Source organism: Tiliqua scincoides, chromosome 2 (genome assembly GCF_035046505.1).
Source record: "Tiliqua scincoides isolate rTilSci1 chromosome 2, rTilSci1.hap2, whole genome shotgun sequence".
Lineage (NCBI taxonomy): Eukaryota > Metazoa > Chordata > Lepidosauria > Squamata > Scincidae > Tiliqua > Tiliqua scincoides.
This window is the reverse complement of record NC_089822.1, coordinates 53,169,811-53,191,280: the sequence shown is the minus strand read 5'-3', so window position 1 is coordinate 53,191,280 and position 21,470 is coordinate 53,169,811. Positions and strand designations below refer to the sequence as shown.

At 44.3% G+C, this 21,470-nt stretch overlaps 1 protein-coding gene across 2 annotated transcripts in view; it reads right to left on the bottom strand.

Annotated features, from left to right (window-relative positions):
- Positions 1-21,470, bottom strand: part of PRR16 (proline rich 16) — a 152,100-nt gene that overhangs the window by 90,791 nt on the left and 39,839 nt on the right. The gene's annotated exons all lie outside the window — the stretch shown is intronic.

Genomic DNA, 21,470 nt, shown 5'->3' with positions numbered 1-21,470 from the left:
ATTACCTTCGTTTTCCTTTAGTAGTGCTTGAAGTAAGGGTGTTTCCTGATTAACAATGGAACATTCTTGCTTAACTGAAAATATGACATGCAGGCTGCTTCCACTATTCAGGCAGGAGACTAACTGAATGTTAATAATAATAATAATATAAATAATAATACAGGTATTTATATACCGCCTTTCTTGGTCTTTATTCAAGACTTTATTCAAGGCGGTTTACATAGGCAGGCTAATTTAAATCCCTGTAGGGATTTTTACAATTGAAAGAAGGCTCTATTTTTCAAGAGCCACAACAATTCAGATGTTTCGTTCTGATCTGGCCTCATCCCGGCCTCCATCCTCCCACGCTCAGAGCAGATGGAATAACTCGGCTCAGCTTGTCAGCTGCTTCAAGGTCGCACGGTGGCCTCGAACTGGCGACCTTGTGGATGTTATCTTCAGGCAAATGGAGGCTCTACCCTCTAGACCAGACCTCCTGCCTCCTGCCTGTTAACAGAAATTAAGACAGTTCCTGCTTCCTGTTAATGTTTGGTTAATCTCCCTCTAGCATGCACGCTGGTTGCCTGCATTTTGTGTTCTTCAGTTAAGTGCTTTTAAAGGAAAACAAAGGTATTGCAATAGGCACAGGGGGGTGCCAATCCATGGATAACTGACAGTCTAATCTTGACCTTCCTGGCGCCTGCTGGAGTAGCAGTGCCAATGCGGCTACCACTGCATCCAGAAGGTGTCGAGAAGCAGCGGGAGGTCTCCTCGGGGAAAGGGGATTTTCATCCCCTTCCTCTGGGGAAAGCCCCAAGCCCTGCAATGAATCTTCTCAAGTCTGCCCCAGCTCTTTTGCTGGCATGGACTTGAAAGACTCCATGTTGGGCCTGACACAGAGTTCAGGATCCAGTGAAGCAGGGCATTGTGGGGTGAGGTATTATCAGAACATTGGAGAATGGGAAGATTCCTGGAAAGGATTTATACCCTGACCCATTCAGGCCTCACCACCTCCTGTGCAGGAAAGTTACAACTGTTTTGGTTTTGAGACTCACTTCAAATTCTTGCTTCCTTCTGTACTTGAAAAAACATGAAATTCCCACCATCCAATGCTAATGCATCTCCACTCACCCAGTCTCCTTAGCGGCCATGCCAAATAGCCAGCCTGAAGAAAAATATTTCACATATCTCCACTATCTTCTCAGGCTGATCTACACATACATCTTCCTCTCTCTGAGGTCATGAAAGTGACACCTGATCTATTTCTCTCACCCTCCTTCCCTTTCCAAAGAAAGGCTAAAGTCAGTTTCAGAGCACAGTACTGTCCCTTCCACTTTCCTCAGGATGTGCTCTCTCTCTCTCTCTCTCTCTCACACACACACACACACACACACCTGGTAATGCTAATATGTGTGTCTTAGAGCACTTGGTAACACTGGGAAAGTACCTGTAAACCCAGAGACACTGACAATAGAATGTTCTGAGTCAGCAAAACATAGGTGAATATGTTTGCATAGTTAATGAACTATATTAAATGGACAGGTCAAGAAACATGATGAAAAAGATCACATCCCTCCAATGGCAGGGTGAAAGAAGAGGGAGTGGTGGATATGATGTCTCTGTCAACCCAACAATCATCTACAAGGGTAGGGGCTCCAGTATAAGCACAGAACCTACGCTCAGGTGCATTTCCAACATTCACTTCAAACAAATGACTAAAGTCCCATTTGGTCATGATTTCCACATGTAAACTGCAGCAACCTTGGAGCCCAGGCTGGAGACCGAAACTGAGCGTGAGCCTGTGATGGTGACACTCTCTCCCTTTCTCACTGGTCTCACTGTGTTCAGTAGGTTTCATGTTCTAAAAATTGGTCACCTGTGTTTAATAAAATGGCACTAGTTAAGCCCAAACCACAGTCTGGTGCCCTCATCAGGGGGTGTAAGGGTAAAGAGAATACCAGATGCAGGGGAGTGGCAGCAAGAGGCAAGTATCTTGTGTGCTCCCTGAGGCATCTGGTGGGCTACTGTGAGATGAACGAAGCTGGACTACATGGGCTCTGGACCTGATCCTCTTCTTATGTTCTTATTGCACTTGAAACTAGGAAACTGTTTCTGTAGCACAAAAGAAATTCTGACGGAGAGAATTTAATAGGCATTGCTAAAATGTGGAACTACTACAAAGTCATTTTTTTCATATGGTAAAAGAATGTATAATCTTCTGTATGCCTAATCTTTCCTCTCTGGGGTTATTATGGGCACACAATCAATCATGCTTTGCCTTGGTGTCTGCATCATCCTTTCTTGGGACCTGATTCTTTACACGACTGGTCAAAATTTGACCCTCCTAGACATAGACATTTCCAGCACATACAGAAGCCCTCTGGCTATCATTAATTGCTAGCTACCATAATAGTTTTTTTTTTTCCTTTTTAAAACTTACTCTTCTTGAAAGTAACATTTTGATATTGAGATCACTATACAGTAAATTGTTCATGCCGTTCTGGGAAGAGGAGTGGTGATGCTACCAAAATGAAGAAGAACCTGCATAACTCATTTGAATTCAGCAAGCAATTCACAAGGAATGCATATTTCTTCTGAAATAATTAACAGCATATTTCATTTTTCACTATGCTATCCAAATGCATTCTATTTACACAGGAGCAGAAATTTGCTGAATACTATTAGCAATGTCCCAAAAGAATTCTGGGGTACCTTTGTGAATTATTCAGCATTGCTTTCTCCAGACACATTTTTTATGGCTACAGTGCCTGGTTTGGTCATTTGTTTTCTCAAAAACGCTGATCTCAGACACATTGTCTAGTCTGTAGAGTGGCCCTGCTTTTACCAGTTTACAAAAGGCCAGTTTTAGAGTACAGGCTGAACAAAATGTGGAGCACTTAGAAAACTGATTGGAATGCAATCAGACTGCAACCACAGTTCTTCTAAAAATAATATACAGTCAAAAGCAATTTCTGATTCAAACAGTGATTATGGATCTCACAGAAGGTGTTGCCCAAAGGTATCAGAGAATACTTTCATGTATGTATGCATGGGATTTATGCAGGATCTACAGGTGAATGAACTGGTCCCATTAATACAGAGATTATGCCTAATGGCCCAGTCCTATCCAACTTTCCAACACTGATGCAGCCATGCCAACATACACTGCATCCTGTGGTGGGGGTGGGAGGGAGTCAGGAATGCCTCCACAAGTTAAGGGAACATTTGTTCTGTTACCTCTAGGCTGCATTGCACTTACATCAGCACTGGAAAGTTGGTTAGGACTGGGTCCTAAATAAACCACGTGACACAGTAGATGTGGTGCTCGCTTGACCAAGGGATACCCAGGTTTAAATTCCAAATTTGGGGGAAGGGTTTTATTTAATTATTTTTATTTTAGCGCATTTGCTCCTCACATTTTCCAGTTTGAAAAAAGGCAACCAAGGCAGTTTACAACATAAAAAAATTATGAAAACATAATTAAAAAATAATATGGGTGGAATGGTCGTAATCCCTGTTTCAAGAACTGCTAGACTAGACATACTAGCAAGCTTACCAGAAACAGCGGTAACACTGTAACAAACAGTGATGGTACATTCAATCTCTGTAATAGGAAATGTTATCTTCTTTGAAATACTTCCTGGAGTGCAGCAGCTGTTACCCTACAGATGCTAAGCAGGGTCAGGCCTGGTTAGTTCTTGGATGGGAGACCACCTGGGAATACCGGGTGCTGTAGGCTTCTACCATAGTCTTTCAAGACTGAAGGTTGCCATCCATTCCTGGAGTGCTTCATATTTGGGGTACTACTGTTACCAATCAGACTGATTTACACTGGTACCCCTCAAAGAAAAATGCGAGGCATAGGCTTGGAATGAATTAAACATTATTGATAAACAACAGACCTGCAGCAGGGATATAACCTATCTAACTCCCCAGCATGCTGGCATTTAATTGCCTGGGGGAAATGGCGCTGGCCATCTATGTCCCCCGGATCCCAATCAGGTATCACATTCTGGCTCAGAGTGTCAATCAATCAAGGACTGAGTTATCCTATCACGGCCAACCTCAAAGTGTCAAGGCATCCAGCCAACTCAGACCCACATCGGAAAACCTTGTGTAAGCCTTTGCTCGAACAAGTCAAGGGGCTCGCCACCCAGACTCACCAAACTGGACAAGTGTTGTCAGAGCAGTCCTGGCTTACCCCTTGGCCTTGCCGACCTCAGCATGTATGTCAGCAGGCCCCCGTTTCTGGCTTGCCAAATCAGTGTGGCCTGAAGCCAGGCAGCTTGACAGCCCCCGCAACAGCCATGCCATGCCCCCAGCTCCAATGGGCAGCCAATTGTTTCCCTACATTTTCCCGCCTCTGCCTCACACGCAAAGTGGGAGGGCAGTGCAAATGATGGCAGGGCTGCAAGACCCCACCAGAGATCTAGAAACAGAGGGGATGTGAAAGCCAAGTCAGGGACTGGTAATGGTCTTATGCCCAACAGGAAGCCTTTTTGGTCAGATCAATCCCTGAACCCCCAGTACTGGTGGCAGTGCCCAAACTGCCAGCAGAGGCTGGGGTTCCCATGGGAAAGGCCAGCACAGGATACTGCCTGGAAACACCTAAATCTATTTCAAAAAGCCTCATCAGGCTCTAAATCGGAGCGGAAAGTATTGCAAATTGCAAACAGAAACATCCGAAGGCACTTAAAAAATGATAAATAAGAGCAAGGAATGCCAAGCAGTTAGTGTCCCTTTGACCTAATTACATTTGGTTTTTGGTTGTGTGTGTGTTTTTACCCACAAGTAATTGTGCAGGAAATCAAAGTCTTCCCACCTACTTACTTTGTGCCAACAACAGCAGGAAATTGTACAGCTGAATTTCCAGAACAGAATTCTAATGAAAATTAAGTGAATGAGTCTTATGTTGATACTTTTATGTCGATACCACTCTACTTACAATTAACAATAGACAATGCAGGAATATCCTAGGTTTCAAAGTGGCAGGAAAACAGTCTACAAAGTTTTTTGTTTGCAAAGCATGAAGATTTGTGCTAAAAAATGTAAGGGGTCATATTAAATCCTCACTTATAGACTGCGTTTGATTTAAAAGCATGTTTAATTGTGCCTTTACCAGTATCCATTACATAGCTGCAACGATCACTTTCTGATTGTAAACTACCCACAATTCGCCATCCAAAATAGAGCAATCTATGTTACATTCATACATTATCTATGTTACAATCCATGCATGAGCAGGGCACTGATATTTTGATGGGGAAAGTTTGCTGTAAGGCACCTTAAATGAGTTTTAGTTACCATTGACAGACAGAGATGAAAAATTACACAGCCCAACACAAATTTTAGTGCTTTAAAAGCTATACCTTGGATATATTTGAGGTGCTGATTCAAAAAATGGCATCAGTTTTGCCCTACCAGCTCTAGTTTTGGAGATGTGGCATAGCCACCTTATATGCTGATTCAACTAGTCATCTGCCATCAGCATCTGTGAGTAAGCCAGTGCAAATATATAATAAGGTACAGAAGCAGAGGAAAACAGTACATAAGAATAAAAAAAGAAAAAACTAAAAAAGAAAAGAAAAACTAAAGTTTTGTCAAAAGAAAAAAACATTGCCTACCCTACAGAGACTAGAACCTTGGTATCCCCCAGTAGAAATATACAGGGTGAACCAAAAGTAGGTGGACAGTAAATGATCACATTTTCTTGCATCAGTATTTAAATTATTTGCCATTATGGGTTATCTGAACTATCTGAAAAGGAAAAAATATTAAATTTAAATAAATTTAGCTATAAAATTTAATATAATATAACACAAACACCATAGTTATAATGAACACCATCGTTATAACCCTAACACAAACCCTATTCCACCTACTGTCCATCTACTTTTGGTTCACCCTGTATATAAGAGAGAGAGAGTGTGTCTTTTTCCCCTCCGCTGGTGCAGCCATGCCAAAAACAGGTATGCTGTATCCAGAGATACAGGGTGGATTGGGAGGATTTGGAAGCAGAAGGAGATTTAAATTCCCTTACACCTCCGTAAGCATCCCACACCACAGTGGGTCGCTATGGACCTAAGCCAGTGAAATCACTAGAACAATGTAGAAATATAGCTTGGGATTCAAACGAATGACATAAAAAGTGAACCTGAGATTTTTATTGTACACTTGGCGTTTTCCATCACATGTTCATTGCAGATATTCTTACTGCTGAAGAGACACGCCATCTTTAAATCGGAAGAGTATGATGTCTCACTGGCAAAGGGAATGCTTGCACAAAGCACAGCAAGCCTCTCCTCAACTGCATAGATGGTTGTATCTTCACAGTAATTGTTTTAGGATCCTGGCCCAAGGTTTGCTATCATGATTAAAAAAATCAGGTTCCAAAGTTGGATTACATATGAGACCAATTTCTAAAAACTGAATGAAGTTTAGAGGCAGGGTCTTGGACCAAGCAACTTTCTAGATCAATGGTTCTCAAAGTGATGGGTCACAACTGACCACTGGAATCTAAAAGGTTCACTTTCCCCTTAAGGGGAGTGACTCATAAATGGATGCCCTTACGGTGCCGCGGATGCCCAGGCACAATTACACATACTCAGGGAGACTGTGCAGCCTCCCAGAGGATCCTGGAGGCTCATCGCCCCCTCTGCAAGCCTCCCATCCACTGCAGTGGACTCCGATCTGCAGTTGGAACCCACTTCCAGTTTAGAAAGTTTCACGCCCCGTAGCTCTGACCACAAACCGGAAGTGGGCTCTGACTGCAGACTGGAGCACACTGCAGCAAAGGAGTGGCTCATGGAGGGGGCTGAGAGCCCCCAGGACCCTCTGGGAGGCTGCACAGTCCCCCCCCCAGGTATGCTTAAATGCACCTGGGTGCCCACAGTGCTGCGATCGCTGCGGTGCAGTCAGGACATCCCCCACATCCCAGTTCCTGTCCCTGCAAGTACTTACCTCGGGTTCTCAGACTCCCAGAGCGTTTGAGAACCACTGTTCTAGATAATCCAAAATTTTTGAATGGCATCCAACCACTCCAATAATGGAGACTGAATGACAACACCCAATATGCCTTCAAACAGCACTGGAGGAAGTCAAATGCTATACACAAGCAGAAAAGTAGTCCTGCTAAGCAATATTTAGGAGTTCCATAATGGTGGACATTAATGTACAGTATCATCTATAGCAACCTAGAAAACACTGGAGTATGACTTCCGCCTTTCATGAGTTATACTAAAGAGTCAAATTTATCTTGATTGGAAACAAATTATGCAACATAGGTCTTCTCTTATGTCCACATTGTCCTTGCAGCTTTCCTCCAAGGTGAAATAAGCATATTGTACACTTAAGTAAAGATTGACTTGTACACAATTTGTTGCTGCTTCTGCTCTGAAATAATTTTCAGGCTTTAGAGACAATATTCAATAAATGTGTTTACTAAAGAACACCAGAACCCGAATAAGTATAATCTTTTTCAAAGGTCTCCGTTTCTTTTTATGTTCTGCAAGGCATCAGCATCCTTGAAAAACCAGCATCCCCTTAGCTTGTGCAGTGATGAAAGCCTAATAGATTTTTCCCAGAAATAAGCCTTCAGCAACTATTGCATATTCAAATGTATACAGCATTCAGCAAAAGGGTAAATTTATTATACGCATTTGATAGGAAATGTCCTTGAGCTCAAACTGAACTGCTATTGTTTTTTGAGACATTAGGCTTTGTATGCTGGAAGACTGGTGAACTTCATTCCATCCCTTTTAAATACACAAATAAATTTCTTTGGCTAGGAGATGGAGAGGGTATTTTCTAATTGTTGGCTTACGCAGCAGAGATAGCAAATCACTCTGCATAGTGTTTGTATGGCATGTTTACTCAAAATCCTCAGTGAATTAATGGATTTTTTAAAAATCCAAATGGTAGTTTCAGTTTTCACTGACATAGCGGCAAACTAGTTCAACAGCTGCAAACAAGGATATTTTCTTCTAAAACGTCACTACATTGTGCTCTTATGCAACATTTCTGATCAAATATTACAAGGAAACAGTAATCCCACCTTGGAGACAGGGGACTTGGATGAAGCCAAATCCTGATTAACCTCCCCTTCCCTTTCCCAAGAAACTAGAAATCAAAGTGTGTTTGCTCTTGCTCGGTTTTTGAAGCAGACGCAAGCTCCCACCCACAAAATTCCAAAGGTAAAAGATATAAACTACCCATCCATTTCTCTAAGGACGAGAGGGAGGGGGGAGAGAGAGAGAGTTCTACCATTTCACTGTTGCCAGTTGGGATTGTGCAGAAAGAAGAAGAAAGGGATAGGAGATGGCTATCTATAGAAGGAAGATGAAGTAGTTCCTTTCCCTTCCCTATTGGAATTCTGCAGGACGTGGCAATGGCAGCAGTGAGGCAAAAGACAACCACACAGGAGAGAAAATTCTTTTCCTCCCCATTCTCCACAGAGAAAAAGAGAGGTGGTTGAATTCTCATGACTTAGGGCCCAATCCTAAACAGTGTGTGCTGGCTTACCACTGATACACAGTCACAAACATGCCTTAAGGCAGGTTTGTGGGCCCCCTAGCACCAGGCGAGCGCAGGCGGTAGCTGGGCTACTGGGCTGTGCTGGGCTACTGCCGGGCAGCCCCTGATGCTCTATCACTTGGTGGTCACACGGACCGCCGAGCAGTGGAGAGGTAAGGGGGTGTGTGGGAAGAGGCGGCATTACAGGGAGGGGGGAAGCGGGGAGAGGGTAGGGAGGAAGCATGCTGGGGGGAGGGAGCAGGGAGAGAGGGAGCCAGGACTGGTGGGAGCTTCACTCCACCAGATCCAGAGCCTCTGTGTTGGGCTCACCACCCGACACAGAGGCTCTTGATTCACCGCTGACCTCTCTTTACCTGCGGGAAGGGGATAAAAGTCCCCAGTCCCCTCCTCCCGAGGAGCCACTGGTGGCTGCCCAGAGCATGCAGGATGTGGCAGCAGCCTTTCCCTGTGCAGCGCAGGATTGGACTGTTAGACTCAGGGCCTAGGAGAGGGGGGTAAACAGGGTAATTTGTACCCAGGCCCAGGGACAGAAAGGGGGCCCAGGAACCAAAGGAGGGGGCCCAGAAAGTTCCTGGGATCTGACAATTTCCCATCTCACCTGAACTCGCTGCCTGCACATGATGCCAGGGCACAACCATGTGCATGCAGTGTAAACTGCTGCTGCAAGCCATGCACACCAGACCCAGGAATGCATCCATGACCCTCCTTTACACAGTGTCAAACCTGGGAGGAAACTGGCCTGCCACAGTAGTTCTTTGGCTTGTGGATTCCATAACCATGAAGGAGTGTATAGAAGCTCAGGGACCCAGCTGTGGGGCTACAGCTGCTGTAGAAGTTCATTTTGGTCCATTCTAGTGTGAGCCTAAATACGATGATGGCTAATTTTCTGCAATGGATTTTCTATATTTCAAAGATTTTACAGAGACTTAGGAGTGTGTTTAGTTTGTAATATTACTTTATCTAGCTGCCAGTGCCAAATGGTTGGGTAGACCTGGGCTCTGCATCAAGAAGCCTAGTGGACCTGGGCTCCAAAGACTATTGTGGCTGTCAGCACCCTCCCTCTGCCTTATTTTGCCCCCAGTTTGCCTGTTCCGCTTTGGGAAGGGTCCCAGAAGAAACTTTGTACCCCCTGATAAATTCCTCTCATAGGCCCTGGTTAGACTTTGCAAAGGTGCTAGGACCATCTCAATGCTGCCTTCTGCAAAAATCTAATGGTAACAGACTGAAAGTATTTCCTTCACAAAGAATGTCTGGTGGTTTTCTTTCCTTCCTCTTATGTTTGTTCAGGAGGCAGCATCAAGTTCTCTCTGGAGCCTATAGCAGAAGCCCCAGCTCACAGGAAAAACAAAAAAAGAAAGACACCTTCCCATTAGTTCACAGAGCTGTGAAATTGCAAAATTGTAATACTGGAATCCTGCTTGGATATAATAAACCAGTGCCACTGAAAAGGTCTTCTAAGATTATAGCAAAGCAGGGGCAACCCCAAATGAAGAGAAACACCATCGTTTTTCACAATTCACAATTAGTGAATGCAGGCTAAAAGGAGTTATTCCCTCCCACTCTGTCCCTAATAATGCCACACTTCAAAGATGCCATGGTTGCTGATCTGATGACTAGTCCGATGGACACGTTATAGAAGAAGGCACATTCCTATAATTAAGGCAACTGGAAATGAAGAAGGTCTGGCAATGCTACATTTAGAACAGCAGTATGTGGTTAACCAAAATATAATATAAAATATATAGAAAATATAAAAAGAAAGAACTGGGACTATTTTGGCACTTGAATCTTCTGCTCTCTCTCTCTCTCTCTCTCTCGCTCTCTCTCTCTCTCGCTCTCTCTCATTCTTTTCCTTTGTTTCCCTTTACTCTGTGCAGAGGTTCGATTCCTTTTTGTTTTAACTCAAACTCAGTTTTAGATGTAGAGACATCAGAAATTGGTTATGAACTAAAACTAAGTTTTAACCCAACACTATGGAACAAAGAACAGCTTCCTGTTTACCAAACCATACTGGCAGCTAGATTTGTCTAGCTTCAGGTTGCCAGAATCCAGTGTACCTGATTTTCTATCTAGATATTTTATAAATATAAGCACAGTCCTCTTCAAGATTTCTTTGATACCTTCTGCTAAGCCTATCTCAATTCCAGAGATGTTTCTTTTAAAATAATAAAAAAGAGACATTTGCTTAAGGCTGTCTTGTTATTCATGCTTCCCTGAACAGCTTCCATGATTATGTTTTGCATATTAATATTAGTATGAAGAAATGCAAAATCTAGCAACATATATCTACATACTCAATTTTCATGCCAAAAATTTAATATAAAAACATTTCACATGGTTGTAGAGGAGGAAGTCCAACACATCAAAATAGAACTTGAGTAGTTACGAAGAGCCAAGTCTTTTCTTTTCCTTGTAGCAAGTTCCTTTAAGACAGTTTTCATTACACCTCAGACACCCTAAGGTTCTATACTTATCAAAATTAGGTCGTATAATACTCTGTTCTAAGTTCCCAATTACTTAAACTACCTTTCCTTGTGGTCTTCATTGTTTGGGATGTGCAAAGCACTTATTTTCTTTCTGTAGAGTTCTACATTCTTGTATTTTCACAGCCACAGAAAGCCACATGGAGCATTTTTCCCAACGATTCCTAAGCAGCCATTGTGCAAATAGATGTGCACTGAGCTGCTGAGCTGGTATACTTGTGGTAGCATTTTGCATGTGCAAAATGATTGGTTTCTCATGCTATAATTGTACAGACTGCATACAGTAGCCAATAAACTTCATGCTTCCACTCCCCACCTTTGCAGTGAATCTCAGAAACCCCTTTGCAAGAGGTAACATTATAACATAGGATCAATTAAGGGTGGGTTTTTTTTGGGGGGGGGGGGGATGAACTAACCGCAGAGACAAAGGGAGATGAGAGGAAGATCGTCCGTTTCACAACTTTGTTTGCAGTCTTTGTTCTCAGGTGTTGCACATTCAACTACATCTGGCGCTCTCTCTCTCTCTCTCTCCAGCATAGGCCATTTTTTTCTCACAACCAGCATGAATAAAGTACGCACATGTAGCCGTCAACATCTTCCACACCAAACAGAAATTGAAATGAAAAGAAAAGAGTCTTTCCTTTCTTCCACTAGCTACACCAGTGGAACTACAAAATCTGTATTTGAACCTGGGGGATTACTTAGTGGTAACTGCTTCTTAACAGTACTAAAGAGATGCATCTACACAAACGAAGGAAGGCGACTGCAGCTCCTGTCAGTATTCCTGTACTTCCATCTTTGCAGTGTTTCCATCTTCACTGTAACCTTGGCAACCTTCAGTCTCGAAAGACTATGGTATCGCGCTCTGAATGGTGGTTCTGGAACAGCGTCTAGCGTGGCTGAAAAGGCCAATTCGGGAGTGACAATCCCTTCTACACTGGGAGCAAGTGCAGTCTGTCCCTGGTCTGTCTCCCTGGCTATGGGCCTTCCTTCTTTGCCTCTTTGCCTCAGTCTGTTGGCCAAGGGTCACTTCAAACTGGGAAAGGCCATGCTGCACAGCCTGCCTCCAAGTGGGCTGCTCAGAGGCCAGGGTTTCTCACCTGTTGAGGTCCACTCCTAAGGCCTTCAGATCCCTCTTGCAGATGTCCTTGTGTCGCAGCTGTGGTCTACCTGTAGGGCGCTTTCCTTGCACGAGTTCTCCATAGAGGAGATCCTTTGGGATCCAGCCATCATCCATTCTCACGACGTGACTGAGCCAACACAGGCGTCTCTGTTTCAGCAGTGCATACATGCTAGGGATTCCAGCTCGTTCCAGGACTGTGTTGTTTGGAACTTTGTCCTGCCAGGTGATGCCGAGAATGCATCGGAGGCAGCGCACATGGAAAGCGTTCAGTTTCCTCTCCTGTTGTGAGCGAAGAGTCCATGACTCGCTGCAGTACAGAAGTGTACTCAGGACTCAAGCTCTGTAGACCTGGATCTTGGTATGTTCCGTCAGCTTCTTGTTGGACCAGCTTCTTTGTGAGTCTGGAAAACGTGGTAGCTGCTTTACTGATGTGTTTGTTTAGCTCAGTATCAAGAGAAAGAGTGTCGGAGATCATTGAGCCAAGGTACACAAAGTCATGGACAACCTCCAGTTCATGCGCAGAGATTGTAATGCAGGGAGGTGAGTCCACATCCTGAACCATGACCTGTGTTTTCTTCAGGCTGATCATCAGTCCAAAATCTTGGCAGGCCTTGCTAAAACGATCCATGAGCTGCTGGAGATCTTCGGCAGAGTGGGTAGTGACAGCTGCATCGTCGGCAAAGAGGAAGTCACGCAGACATTTCAGCTGGACTTTGGACTTTGCTCTCAGTCTGGAGAGGTTGAAGAGCTTTCTGCCTGATCTGGTCCAGAGATAGATGCCTTCTGTTGCAGTTCCAAAGGCATGCTTCAGCAGGACAGAGAAGAAAATCCCAAACAAGGTTGGTGCAAGAACACAGCCCTGCTTCACGCTGCTTCGGATGTCAAAGGGGTCTGATGTGGAGCCATCGAAGACAACAGTGCCCTTCATGTCCTTGTGGAAAGATCTGATGATGCTGAGGAGCCTGGGTGGACATCCGATCTTGGGGAGAATCTTAAAGAGGCCGTCCCTGCTGACCAGGTCGAAAGCCTTTGTGAGATCTATGAAGGGATGGGAACATTTCAAGAATGCCGTTTACAACAAGGCCTTGTCCATATTTGGCAAGAAGACCAACAAGACGGCAGACTGGTTTGAAGCCCACTCTGAGGAGTTGACACCAGTCATTGAGGAAAAGAGGAGAGCTCAAGCAGCATACAAGGCCTGTCCCAGTGAGCGCAACCTGCAGGTCCTCCGAGCTGCTTGCAGCAAAGTCCAGCAGACTGCCAGGAGATGTGCTAACGACTACTGGCTCCAGCTCTGCTCCCAGATACAGATAGCAGCTGACACGGGCAACATCAAGGGGATGTATGACGGTATCAAGCAGGCCCTAGGTCCAACGCAGAAGAAAATTACCCCTCTGAAGTTTGCCACAGGCGAAGTCATCCAGCATAGGGCGCAGGAGATGGAATGCTGGGTGCAGCACTACTCTGAGCTATATTCCAGAGAAAATGTAGTCACCGAAGAAGCGCTGAACAACATTGAGTGCCTGCCTGTGCTGGAGGAGCTTGACAGTGAACCAACCCTAAAATAATTTCACGTGGCCCTGAACTCCCTTGCCTTTGGCAAGGCACCTGGAAAAGACAGCATCCCTGCTGAAGTCCTAAAGTACTGCAAAGAGATCATTGTTACTGAGCTGCATGAAATCCTCTGTCTCAGCAGGAGAGCAGGTGGAGTACCTCAAGACATGAGGGATGCAAACATCATCATGCTGTACAAGAACAAAGGCGACAGGGGTGACTGCAACAACTTCCGTGGCATCTCTCTCCTTAGCGTTGTAGGAAAGTTGTTTGCCCAAGTTGCACTAAAGAGGCTCCAGGTACTTGCAGAGAGCGTTTATCCAGAATCACAGTGCGGATTCCGAGCCAACAGGTCCACCACTGATATGGTATTCTCCCTTAGACAACTGCAGGAGAAATGCAGGGAACAATGACAGCCACTCTTTATAGCCTTGATCTTCACTGTAAGCCCTCCTTTTTTCTATCTCCCATACACATGCTGGCAAGCTTCTGGGCAGTGGAAATGTTAATTGCTTCATTTGAAAGACAAGAGGGCTAGCCACTCAAATAATTACCCTTCTTTAAATCATCTTTTGAATGTAATTAAAACAAAAATCCTAGAACCTTTTCTAGGATTCACTCTCATTGCTTTTTAGGTTGTAGAAATGCACCAGTTGCTCTAACAGCTCAACAGCTGCAGTGCGAGAATTTGTTTGCTTGAAGGATTTTTTCAAGTTACCACCTCTGAAATCAGACCTGGGCCCTGCCCAAGCACTTAATATATTTATTTATTTATACAGGTATTTATATACTGCCTTTCTTTGGTTATCAGATTTCTCCTCAGACTTTAATCCAAGGCGGTTTGCATAGGCAGACTGTTCTAACCCCCCCCCCCCCCCCCGTAGGGATTTTTACAATTGACTAGTTCTAGTCTTTCATAGAACTCCTTGTTCCAGCTGGATTCCTTCCCGGTCTGGTCTCTCTCTGGTCCTTCGCCTCCCGCACTCCACTTGACGGCAACTCCTCTCTGCCACTGAGGGTCAGCTCATCAGTATATCAGCGTGTCCTCAGTTCTCAGGTACTTCCGGTTGTTTCGAACTGGCAGCCTCAGATCTTCAGGCATACAAGGCGGCAGCTCTACCAACTGAGCCAGACCTCCTGCCCATATTCCTGCCCAATATGAAGGCATTTCATGTAGGCAGTCAAACTTATAAACACATTCACATATAATGTTTTTAGAAATGGGTCTAGCATGCTGGAGCATTCTTATCCTACATTAAAACAACATGTGGAAGCAATCCTTGATACTATCCTCTTAAGTACATAATTATTGATACATATTCTGCACCTCAGCCAGTATTCTTAAAAACAAACCTCTAAATGCACTGGCTCATAAGTCAATTATTTATTTTTCAGAGCCAAGATTTTATAGCTGCTTTATAAACCCTTGTCAGTATAGATTTAAATTAAAGGAGATAGGATAACACCTATATGCTATATAATCATTCTGATAAAATTAACAGACATCATTCTGCATTAGCTCCAATTCTCAGGGATCTTGCAGTCATTCTGCCCCAGAAAATTTGCACAATCTTGTCCTGTGGGACAAAGCAGATTGCTTAAATTAAGTGTGATGCATAGAGGTGATGTTGTAGAGTGACCCGTTACACAATTCTAGTGTAGTTTGCCAAAAAAGAAGATAACATTGTGTTCTGTGGAAGGAAAGCAAGCCAATTCTGTGAGCTTGTAGTAAACTGAGTGCCTATTATGGCACAACGTAGTTAGGCATTTCATATTCAGATATCACATTTCAAAAAATGCAATTCCATGCATGTGTTTTGCAAAAAACTAACAGCCAAATCCTATTGGGCTGCTGCCCCACTGGCAGAACTAGCGTTTCACAAGCTCTGGTTGCCATAAAGCAACCGTAGTGCATTCCAGCAGTACATGCAGCTGTAGCGCCTGTAGGAAGGTCAGAGCCTTCCCACACACACTGCTAGAGCATGGGCTACCTGCCGGAGCAAGTAAACCAACATGGGAGGCAGTAGGGGTGGAGTAGGACAGAATTGGGACAGGGTGCAAAACTGGGCTGGGAAGAGGGGGAACAGGGGGCAGGGAGGGAGGCTGTGAGAAGAGGTGGTCTCAGCATTGATAGCACATGCTGGATCCTGTCCCCTCAGAAAGCAGCCTCCCTGCCCAAGAAGTCTCGGTCACCAAACAGGACATTGCCCAGACAGTACGCTGCTCTCTCTGGACTGTAGATGGAGTTGCACCAATTCTAACACATTTATCATTTGTGAACACTTGTCATGCAAAAAGTATGGGAAACAGGAGACTACCCAGACTGCTTTAGAACATTCAGGAACAGGCTCGTTTACCCTACATTTTACAAGGTTGTTGCCTTCCTTTCACACTTTATTGTTATTATCATCATCATCATCCATCACCAACATAGTCCTTTCAGGGGTTCAAAGCACATTACATTGGATGCTCTTTTGGTAATCTTTACAACAACAAACCTATAAGGCAGTAGTTCTCAAACAGTGGATCTGTGGCCATGTATCATGTGGATTTTGGGTTTAATGGAAATGTGATTTAAAGCAGCTTTTATGAACTGCGTCTTAGGACAGTGTCCCCAGACAGGTTTTGAAGTCATGTGGTCATGACTAAATTTTTAGTGGTTTGCAAAACTGACAGGGCAGATTAGGCTATGTGCATCAAGGGTTAAACAACCTGCTACTGTGTGGAGGGGGGAGAAGCACTGCAGCCCAATCACCATTATAGTCACAGAGGCTTGAGAGGCTGGTAAAGTGAAACCTTTTTTTAAGGTGGGGCCCAACGCTAAAAAGTTTGAGAACCACTGCAAGGAAAGCATTAATTTTTATTACAGGTAGGGGCTGATGCTGCAAGTAAGAGGCTTGCCTAAGGCCACCCTGTGAGTTCATGGTAAAAGTGCAATATGAACCAGGGATTCATAGCTGGGACCCTTACCCATCGGTCATATTCACAGCTCAGTCACTCAGCAACCAGTTGCAAAAGAAGGTTTCTGGAAGAACCCACACATTATTCTAGTTTTTGGAAGTAAAAAGTGTAGCCTCTCCAAAACAATTCAGAATACCATTCTTATTAAGCTGGTGTCATTGTTTGCCCAGACTGTAGAATCTTTCTTTATCATGACATTTTGTAGCCACTATAAGATCAGGTGAATCTACGTGAAAGTACCTTCTGGCCAAATACTAGGGACAATGCTAATAAGAATCCAGGGATTAAAATGTTCGTGTTGCCTTCTTATTCAGTGTAAAACAGACTTGAAAACAGCATGTGGACATGGGGACAACTTTCCACTTTAATAGCAGAATCACAGTCATGTAAAAGTACACTGATTCCCTAGAGCTGTTGCAAACAAAACCTATATAGTTCTGAAGCCCTGCAGATCACAAGAACACAATGCCATTCCAAAACTATCTCCTCTGTCTAGGGACACAGTCGTAAGACACAGTTCAGAAAAGTTGCTTTAAATCACATTTCCATTAGCTCGGAGGAAACCAAAAATCCAAAGCACAACTTTAAAGTCAACTAGAATTCAAATAAAAAAACAAACAAAAAAGCTCCACCAGGAAAAAAAAAAACATGCTGGAGTCAAGTTCTTTTTCCTTTGTATGATTTCTATCACATTGTTCTAAATGTAAATATTAGACTGTTCTTGTTTTTTAAAAAGAGAATAGGGCAGCATAATTTCCAAAATAATTGAAAATGAAAGTCTTGGGAAAATAAATTCAAGACAAAAGAGTACATATAAGAAAAAATCAGCAATGCTACAGGAGAACATAATTGTCGTGAAGGTTTAAAAAGGAAGTGATAAGCATCTTTCAGGGATGTTGTAATGTACACTCTTCAAAATAATCAGTATTTTAGGGACCTATTGGTCTTGGCAGGACATAAGCTAGGAACCCTTTGCAAATGCAATAACTGAAAATATTTGGCAGATTTCCTAGACATTTGTGTGAACTGGCCACCATTACTTATTGTCACGACTGCCACACAGCTCAATCTACTTTCAAACTGTCATCACTGGAAGACTTCTTACCCTGCGGCAAAGGTCCGCAATGGCATCCCCTGTGGGATGCCGCCACCCCTGAGTGCAAATCCGCTCCCCCCACTTAACTGGGGTGCACAGAGCCTTGCACAACTCCCAAACATGTCAGGGAAGCCTCCTGGAGCTTCCCCGATGTTTTAAAATGTGCTTCCAGCAAACCAGAAGCACAATTTTCAACTGTGTCTGGAACCTCGGAGAGGCTTCCGTATAGTCCTAGAGGCGCATGAGACTCCGTGCCTGGGGCATTTGCCCCTTTGATTTAATAGCAGGTCCATCACTGCTTCTTACTGCCTCATCTACATTTTGTTTTTTGTTTGGTCCTTTCATTATTTGCACTGGCTGCCAAAAATCAGTTGTAAAGCATGTTCCAGCAATCAGCGCTGCTGGTTTGTTGACAGGAAGGCCAGAGCCTTCCAATACATGTCACTAGAGTGCTGGCCACCTGCCAGAGTAGGTAACCCAGCCATGGGAGGCAGCACAGAGTGGGGGGAGGGCAGAATGGATGCGAGAAATAGTTGAAACTGGATGGGGAGGAACAGAGAAGCTGTGGGATGGGGTGGATTCAGTAGCAATGGTATGCACCAGATCCTATCCCCTCTGGCAGCAACCTTTCCACCCCAATTGTCTCCTTGGACTTGCAACAGCTAAAGAGCTCGTGCAGGTCCAAGGCCACGGCAGGACAGGAGGCTTATGGAGGAGAAATTCCCTTTCCCTTACAAAGCTTCCCACTCTGCCCCCCCCCCCCACACACACTGGATACTACATGTACCTTTTCAGTGCAGCTGTACTAGCGGAGGGGGGGGGAAGAACCACAATAGGATTGTGGTGAAATAGTGAAATATAGTGAAATCCACAATAGGATTTGCAGAAGTGAAACTGTCTGCAAATGGGATACAGTGGAAGGGTAGATCTTTCAAAGTGTGTTCAAATTTCTCAATTAAGAACATCTATCAGATATCTTAAATCAGAACTACAGAACTAAACTTCCTCTCATTTCAGTTCTACAATTCAGTGAGTTAATAATTCAAGAAAGACAGCATTTTTACAACATTCACTCTAGCAACATATCATCGCAAATATCACAGAACACATTAGCTAAAGGAGATTTTAGACATAATCTATACACATTATTTGATTTTTTTTTACAATCAATTTGATATGTTTAAATCCATGATGACAATCTTCAATGTGTCATCTTTAATGTCACTGTTATGAAACTGCTGGTCACATCAGATCAATGGGAATCCTTTGAGAGGACATAATAATTTGATGGTTACAGCAAAGGCTTTTTTGAACTTGAATTTCTCAAGCGCGAACATTTTAAAATGTAAGGCCAGTTCTGCTCTGTCTGGATGTTTTAAAACTGTAATGTAAACCAGTTTAAAAAAAATGAGAAAAAAATCAAAATTAATTCTTCCTTAAGACTCAGTGAGGACAGTGACCTGGTTCAAATGAAGGAAACCACAGTTTTTCACTATGAGAACAATCACGGAAGAACATTCCTTCCCTAACTTTCTTTTTTGTGTGAAAGTTTTTTCAGTCAATGGCAAAGACAGAACTTTATTCTCCATCAGAGTGGAAAGTGCTTTTAATGCACAGACTCCTAACTCAAAGTTATGAGTTATGCAGTTAATTTCTTCTGTCTACTTTAGTGCCCTTTATGCCTTTTGGAAGACTTCCTCCTTACATATCTTTCCTTAGTACACTTCTGAAACATGCTCTAAAGCAGTAGTTCCCAAACTCTGTAGCACTGGGACCCCTTTATAAAATGACTATTGGAACCCACCTAGCTTTATGAGACTTTAAAAAGGGGGGAAGGATTCACTTTACCAGCTGTTCAAGCCTCTGTTTTCATTCTTTTTACTATTGTGGGGGGAGGGGAGACTGCCTTCTGGAGCATTTGTTAGTTCCAAGTTCATTGGATTGGGATAATTCTGGTGGCCTTGCATTTCCCCCAGTCTGCTCTTCGAAGCAGACTGAGAGCCTAAACCTGAGCTCAGCGCTCCGGCTTTCCCCCAGAGTGCACTGTCACAAACGTGCCATAAGGCACAACTGCGAGGCTTACTGCTGGGCCAGCGCCCATGCTAACCAGCACTGGCCGGTGCTGGGCTTGCGCCAGGTGGGCGCCCATCCTCCACTGCTCGGCAGTCTCACGGACTGCCAAGCCGTGGCACAGTAAGCGGGGGCGGGACAGGGAGGAGGTGTTCCGGGGAGGGGAAAGGTGTGGGGAGGGCAAAGAGAGGTTGGGCGGGAGGCGTGACAGGGAGACAGGGGGCGGAGAAAGGGCGGGTGGGAGGCATACCAGGGAGGGAAGCTGGTCCCGTGGACCTCTACTCCACCGGACCCAAGGCATTCGTGTGGGGTTCAGCGCCTACACAAATGCCTTTACCTTACTGCCAACCTTTTGGTGGTAAAGTGAGTAGCCCCATTGCAGGGCTGCTTCCCTTACCTGGGAGAAGGGGACAAAAGTCCCGAGGTGCCGCCCACGGCAGGCTGAGGCGCGCAGGATGCAGCGGGAGACATTCTTGGCACCACTGCAGCCACCATCCCCAGGCAGCTCAGAATTGGACTGCGAGGTATGTTTGCCAAATCAGAAGTAAACATGTGCATGGTGCTCTATTTCAGATTCAATAGGGTTCAATACATTTTCCTTGTCAACTCTCAGCTTGTCAGTTTCATAACCCACCAAAATTTGACTTGTGGCCCACTGGTGGATCCCGACCCACAATTTGAGAACCACTGCTTTAAATCCAAAGAAAAAAGGTCTTGACATTTGAAAAATAACAGCATTCCAATATTTGTAACATTTTCTGACTGTGAGTCTCGTGATATGAGCTGGGGTCAAGAAGCTGAAGCTCAATCCAAAACACGCTGAGATGCTGATGGGAGATTGCAGAATAGATAGAGTGTCAGTTCTGAAAGACAACACGCTGTGATAGGGCTTTCTAAGAGACGTATCATCACAGCAGTTATTTGCTTGGGAGTTAAAACCTGAAGGGAATCTAAGAAACCCTTTTCTTCCCTGGCAGCCAACAGAGAATGTCATTACCAAGAAATTGTGAGTGACAGAAGGTAACACCGATATAACCTGCTGGATGACTGAGTGGAATCCCACAGGTCCAAAACTAAACCACCACCACCTTTTCTTTCTTCCCTGAGTTTTTTTCTGCTGCACAGACCCACATGCACAGTAAGTTCTCCTCAGGAAAGCTTGCAATACCTCAGGAAACCTGAAACGTGCATTTTGGCTGAACTCATGAAAATGAAGAGATTGTGAAAGAGAGAGCGAGAGAGAGAACGAGAGAGCGCAAATATATGAGTCACAAATACTGAAGAAGATGCTTTTGCTTAGAATCTCCAAATTGAAAAATATTATGACTTAGAGAGCAATTCAGAGCTGCAGGCGTCTTAAAGGAGTGTCATAAACATACCAGAAAGCAAATTTGCACCTCCTTGCAAGTCAGGTAGGTTGCAGCAAGGACATGTGCTGGCCTCCTGGTGCCAGATCCAGACCGGCAATGGGAAAGTTCACACTGGCCTAGGGAGACCAACGTGGGGGAATGGAGACGGTGGCAGGAGGATAGAACAGGGGCATTTTGGGGCAGGAGAGGGCGGCCCAGTGGGTGGACCAGGCCTGGGAGGGAGGTGGGACCATCCTGGGCAACAAAGACCAGAACTTAACCAGGATCCTGTTCTCATTCTAGTCAGCCATACACAGGCCTTT